Here is a 7,074-nt window from a genome sequence, read left to right on the forward strand (position 1 = left end):
TGCCGCACGGCCAGCTCCGGTCCGGCGGGGGATGGTGTCACAGAAAGGCGCTAACAGGGACCCTGGAATCTGGGGCCGTCCTGCTCCTGGCCCAGGGTGACCTTTCAAATCACAGGAGCTGTCACTTCCTGTAAACCCCTCCCGGTCTAGATGGGGCCCTTTCGCAGCAGCCTGTACTTTTTTACATCACAACGTCCAGTTCTCCATCTGAGTGGTTGCCTTCTGAAGGGACGGTCAGCTCCAGGAGGGCAGCGGCCACCTTTGTCACCGCCTCGCCAGCCCCGAGGACCTCACAGGCACTCGGTGCGCGCTGATGTGAAGAGTGGCTGTCCTCAGGATGTGAAGGCCGCACGTCAACTGTGCAAGACACCGTAGAGATCGCCTGTCTTAAACCCTTGTTTTATGGAGGAGGGAAAGTGCAGGGTTCGATTCGGCAGTGATGACAGCCACCGGGAGCGGCACTGCCTGCAGCTCACACGCCCTCTCACTCAGACCCGCCCTGGCCAGCCGCCTCCCCAGCCTGCCTGTCAATGCCCCCAGGAGCTACAGGCACCGCAGGAGGGCGGATACCAGGACAGGGCTGGGGCTGGCACACCACGTCCACGGGGCACGGAGAAAAGCGAAGTGAAGACTGGTGGCCTCGAAGAGAACCTTCCCGAAAGTCATGTTCACGCGCATCAACTATGCCTACTCCTTAAATGGGGAGGGGAGGGCAGAGCCAGCGGAGGGAAACGGCATGTTGTGGGAAGGGCAGCAGTAAACAGAAGCTGACCTTCATGGGAAGGAAATTATCAAAACATCCACCGCTCTGCCTGGAGCTGGTAGGTAATCAAGGGCACGGGTTTGCAGGGTAGAAGGTTCCCTTGCAAGGGGTACAGAGACACACGGACCTTCAAGGCCCGCGGCCCTCACTCCCCTCCTGCAGTGGCTGTATTTCTAAGGGAAAGAGTTTCTGTGTCCATTACTTTAAATATTTAACTGTCACCATATATGTAATTCTAAAGGGTTGACTCCGTTAGTTATTATTCTTACTGTGTTCTTTTACTTTGTTTTTATTGTTGACACTATTACAGCTGTCCCCCACCCCACCCCCTTCGCCTACCTCCACCCAGCCCTCTCCTCCCATGCCCCTTTTCCTATGTTTAGAAGCTAACATTTTCCTCAATGATATGGACCTCAAGGGGAAAATGACAATTTAAATAATTTTGTTTAGAGTCAACTTTTCTTCTACAGAAGAGAAGCAGTGAGCACCGGCTCTAGGGTCACTGTTCAAATCCTGGTCCCGGTACTTAGCCACTGTGTGACCTCAGATCAAGTTGCTTAACCTTTCTGTGCCTGGCTCCCTAACGGTAACAAGAGAATTCTATTTCACTGACCTTATAGGCTCATGGTGGCTATTAAGGGAGATGATTCATATAATTTAAAACAGTGCCTGGCATACGGAAAGCACCCACAACTGTTAGGGCATTCTTCTTCTTCTTCAGGAAAGTGGAATTCTCTGTTACAATACCTTAGTACAGCACAGGGCTTGAGTATCATTTTCATTGAACTTATGCACCTTTGGGGTCTGTAAGAGTCTCTCTTTAATGAACACCATTAGCTGTAGCTAAGTAACATAATGATTTCCATTCTGTTCCTTCCAGGCCTCTTTTTACTGTTCCCAGGCTGGAAGTGAATTATCGCAGAGATCAGAGAAGACTGGACGTGTTTTACGGGTTGACTGGGAGGACCCGGGGCTGTAAGGGAGGGTGTGGAGAACGATGGCAAGGTCTGCAAAACGTTTTGCTGAACGTGTGGTCTGTAAACCGTAAAACATCAGCCAGATCACTGATGTGGGGGTCAGAGGGCGTGTGGCACTTAGGACAAATCTCATGATTCTTTCGTTACCACAGAACTTCTTATAAGTGAACTAGAGGCCCGGTGCATGAAATTCATGCACAGGTAGGGTAGGCCAGCGATCAGGGCCAATCAGGTTCCCCACCTCCTCCTTCCCTCGCCACCCGCACCAGCACCACCACCGGGGCGGTTCCTCGCCTCCCCACCTCCTCCTTCCCTCGCTCCCTCAGCGCCCCGCCAGTGCACCCATGCGCTGGTGGCCCGCCATGTTCTGCACCGCCCCCTGGTGGTCAGCGCACATCATAACGAGCGATCGAACTCCCAGTCTCCCAAACTCCTGAGGGGACACTTTGCATATTAGCCTTTGATATCGATATAGATAATTCTGGGCCACCATTCACAAGGAAAGAAATGTCAACCCCATTTTACCTGTCTTGCCAATGACTTCAGCTCACCTTCCCAAAATAACTGCTCTTGGCTTGAGTTACTAATGACCTCTAAAACACCCCAGCAGCTCAGTATAGATTTCTGAAGAGTTGCGAATAGTTCACGTGTCTGGGGCTCTATGGTGTATATTTGTTTTCAAGTGGCCCCTTGGTCCCCTGCTAGACATTCAGCAAAATAGATCTCATGGTACTATCTCCTCTGTAAAACCCCATGGTGCCGGGTCCAATGCCTGCTGTCCAACAAGGGGGATGCAGGACAGTGATGGAGACAGACAGCAGAACACACATGCACCCTTTCATCAGGCTTCAGCCAGACCAAGGCCCTCGGAGAATCATGGACCAGCCCCAAGTCCACCTAATCCTGTCTCGTCCCCCCTCAGGAAAATAGCATGGCACGAGGCCCAGATCACGTGCCCATACCCAGCTGGTCCCATAACCACAGCTAGTCCCCTTCACAGATCGAGGATGTGTGAGGGACTGTTTTAAGTCATTTGCATGTACTATCTCACGTAATTCTCAGACCAAACCTTATGAGGGAGGTAAAATGTTAATTTCACATTACAGTTACAGGATACCAAGGTGACACACATGGTGAGTGCTGGAGCGAGGCTTGGAACTCAGAGTCGAATTCCAGAACCTGTGCTCTGAGCTATGGAAAAATGTATAGCCGAGGAGCAATTACCAGAACTATTTACTTACACAAAGGAGGGTGGGCAACAATCGTAAATGGTCCCAACACACACATAACCCCCCTAAAGAATGCTGCGATTTCAACTCCTACTCACAGGTTCCGTGTCCCAGGCACTGGGTGCGGGGGAGTCCAGGAGCAAAGAAAGGCGCTCACAGCGCAAAGGTGGAAGCTGCGTATTAAAACACAATGTGATAATAAGGGCCATGCGACCCAAATGCTGCTGAGGCCTGGGCTGACAAGCAGTGGGTTTGTCTGTGTGAGGGAGAATGCCCTCCTCACTCCGGGCCTGCTTATTCTTCCACAGAGCGGGGCCACAAGGAACTGTTGCCAGGTAAGGAAACGCCCCTTTATGGTTTCGGCCGGTCACTCAAATACATCACAATAAAAACAGGCTGCCTGGCAAGCAGTCCTTACAAACACGCCGCTCGCAAAGTTCTCATCCCCTTTTACTTACAAGGTGAGTTGCAACCAAGCCACACAGCCAACACTGCGAAGTGAACATTTCACACTAATTATACTTCGACACCAACGTTTGGGAAATGCTACCTGCTCTCAGAGAGGTGGAAAGTGTTATGTCTTTGAACTCTGGAATAAACCAGTTTCCTCCCACAAATCAAAGCCCCAACGATAGCACACTGATTTAATTTGACTCTAAGAACTCTAATTAGTGGTTACATAAAATGACTAATTACACCTCCCTGGATGCAGACAGTTTCTGCCCTCTCACTTAGAGAGCCTAGGAGCTGTGTAATCAAACGACCCACCCCCAGGAGGGAGAATGCTAATTAGCATTGTTGATGGGCGACCCAAGTTATAATATTTCCAGCAGCCCTGTAAAACCTATAAACATACAACTGGAAATGCCAGATCCTGTACAGCCTGCTAGCTTTTGGAGTAAGTGTCTAAAAATGCATCCATTTCCAACCACAGCCCCTGGGAAAAAAGGAGGGTTAACAAAACGCAAGTGCCAGCCACACCATCACCATAATAAAGCGCCCTGGCACCTCTTAAGGAGCAGATAAAAGAGCTCACAACACCTTCGCGGCGAGCAGATACCTGGTTGGAAGATGTGAAAACTGAGCAACAGATTTCTGGGCTCCAAGTCTCACTCCCAGCTCATCTCCGGCTGCCAGGCCGCGGCTCCGCCCCACTCCTGCCTCCACCGCCGACGCGTTTAAATTTTTATAAAGCTTCACACTCCCCAGGGCGCGTTGCTTGGGGCAGTTCAAAGACTGCAGTTGGAAAGGAGGTCCTGCCCCCGGCGGAGCTGCCCGGGCGCGGGGAGATTTCCTCCAAGCGGGTCCCCTCGGGCAGAGATTTGCCGGCGCCTCCAGCTCCACCCCGGCGTTTTTGAAAGTAAACTCCTACCTGCCTGTTGCGCTCGGCGATGCGCCATCGGACTCGTCCCCCCCGGCCTCGGACTCGCCCCCCCTCCCCCCCTCGGCCTCCGGGGCGGCTCAAATTTGGAAGCGGGGTGTGAACACAAGCCAGCTCTGTGCCGGCTTCTGGCCCTGGGCCGGGCGGCCCCCGGACGCTGGCGGTTACCGGGTCGAGCCCGCGGCGGGGTGGGGATCGGGGTGCGCGCCCGGCCCCCCGATCCCTGGCCCGCACGGCGGATGCGGCGGCTCGGTGCCTCCCGGAACGCCCGGCCATTCCCTGCTGGCCGCCGGAACGCGCACCCCGAGGTGCACCCCAAAGTGCAGCCAGGGGAGAAGGGGCGTCCGAGGCGCGAGGAGGGAATGCCGGGACCCAAGGAAGTGGGGTGCGGCGGGAGCGCGAGGCAGGGGCAGGAGGGGCGCACCTCGCGGGGATGCGAGAGGAGTGTGGTCCCGGGAAGCACACGGGGTGCGGTCCGTAGGAGGGCGGCGGGAGGAGAGCGGTGAGCCGGGTCTGCGTCCTGCGGCCGGGGTGCGGGATCGCGCTGGGGGCGTCTCCCCGCCGGAGCTCTGCACCCGCGCCCGCCGCCCCGCCGCCGCGCCGGCTTCTGGCCAGACTCACCTCGGCGCCGCCGTGCGGGCTCCACGGCCGCGGTCTCGGCTCGCAGCGGCCCCGGCTCTGCGGCCTGCGCTGGGCTCCTGTGGAGGCAGAGCCGCCGCCGCCGCTGCCGCTTTCCGCTTCCTGTCCCGGCGCCGCCCCGCAGCCGAGCCCAGCCCCGCGAGCCCGGCGCGGCCGCTAGCCAAGAGCAGCGAGCGCGGCCTCCCGCCCGGCCCACCTGCCGCTGAGGGCGGGGCCCGCCGGGCTCCCCCTCCCTCCGCTCACTCCACGCGTGGGACACACACACGCGCACACTCATACGCACACAGACCCAGAGACTGATCCCCCCACCACACATACTCACGCATGGCCAGGCACTGACCCCACCCAGCACCCCAACATGCTTGCACCATTAAACTCACACACACACACACACACACACACACACTGGCCAGGAATTGACCCCATCCAGCACCCCAACATGCTTGCACCCTTAAACTCACACACACACTCACACATAAACACATGGCCAGGAATTGACCCCACCCAGCACCCAACACACTTGCATCCTCAAGCTCACACACGCACATATTCTCAACCATGCACAAAATTCAAGCCCATTTGCCCTCACTGGATCTCGAACACACATAGTCACACCCCCCAGGGATTAACCCCCAAAATGAATATACACACATTCCAGAAGGTAACCAACAAATATCCATATATACCCACACCTCCACCAGCACACACACTCACATGAAGCTCACACCCAGACCAGGAAATGACCCCACAAACCACCACTCACACGCAGAACCCCCAAGGCCCCCACAGTCAGCCTTCTCCCTCCTCTAACAGCAGTCACTGCCCCCAGCCCACTCCTGGAAACTGCCGGTAGCCCACATCAAAGCCTGATTCTACCAGGCCGGCTTCTGGCTCTGTCTCCGTTTCCCATTCTGAGACTCGAGAGGGTCCAAGGCCAAGCTTGAGGACTGTGGTGAGAACTATGGAAAGCGGCCGATAGGCACTGAGCCACTGTCAACTATTTGCACGAGTATTTGCACTCCTTTTCTGTTGTCTTGTGTGGGTAGGGCTGGGGGTCCATGTGGAGAGTCTGCATCTGGCCGGGACCACAGCTGCTCGCGTGACACAGCTCTGAGTGGAGGCGTGTCATGAACACTGGGGCAGCTGGATGGAGAAATACATGCCCACCTTGAACTAGCCCCCAAAGCCCTCAGTCTCCCTCACCTCCTCTCCCCGTCGCCCTCTGGTCCCCATATACTGATTGCCCTTCTTCAGAGGACATATGTTCAATGCACTATCTCCTCCCCCCACTCCGCCCCCCGCGTCACCCCGCTCCCTATCCCTCACTAGTCTGCCACCAGGCTTCACTACTGAGCTTCAAAAAAATGTGTCTTCCCTGGCTGTTGTGGCTCAGTGGTTGAGCGTTGACCTATGAACCTAGGACAGTGGTTGGCAAACTGCGGCTCTCGAGCCACATGCGGCTCTTTGGCCCCTTGAGTGCGGCTCTTCCACAAAATACCACGGCCTGGGCGAGTCTATTTTGAAGAAGTGGTGTTAGAAGAAGTTTAAGTTTAAAAAATTTGGCTCTCAAAAGAAATTTCAATCGTTGTACTGTTGATATTTGGCTCTGTGGACTAATGAGTTTGCTGAACACTGACCTAGGAGGTTCAGGTTCAATTCCTGATCATGGCATATGCCCAAGTTGCAGGCTCGATCCCCAGTGTGGAGCATGCAGGAGGCAGCCAATCAATGATTCTTTCTCATCAGTGATGTTTCTATCTCTCTCTCCCTCTCCCTTCCTCTCTGAAATCAATAAAAATATATATTTTAAAAAATGTGTCTCTTTCGCCCAGCTGGCATAACTCAGTGGCTGAGCATCAATCTATGAGTCAGGAGGTCACGGTTCGATTCCTGGTCGGGGCACATGCCCAGGTTGCGGGCTTGATTCCCAGGGTGGGGCGAGCAGGAGGCAGCTCATCAATGATTCTCTCTCATCATTGATATCTGTGTCTCTCTCTCCTTCTCCCTTCCTCTATAAAAATAAAATTAAAAACATAAAAATGTGTCTCTTTCATCTTTAAAATGTAGACCCTTCAAGGTTACAGG

At 54.7% G+C, this 7,074-nt stretch overlaps 1 protein-coding gene across 1 annotated transcript in view; it reads right to left on the bottom strand.

The window, feature by feature from the left end:
* Nucleotides 1-5,096, bottom strand: part of VANGL1 (VANGL planar cell polarity protein 1) — a 43,969-nt gene extending 38,873 nt beyond the window's left edge. The window contains exon 1 of the mRNA XM_080649497.1: nucleotides 4,972-5,096. The gene's annotated coding sequence lies outside the window, so the exon portion shown is untranslated. The remainder of the gene's footprint in view (nucleotides 1-4,971) is intronic.
* Between the last annotated feature and the right edge of the window lie 1,978 nt (nucleotides 5,097-7,074).

The sequence above is a fragment of the Plecotus auritus genome (assembly GCF_963455305.1).
Source record: "Plecotus auritus genome assembly, chromosome: 12".
Taxonomy (NCBI): domain Eukaryota; kingdom Metazoa; phylum Chordata; class Mammalia; order Chiroptera; family Vespertilionidae; genus Plecotus; species Plecotus auritus.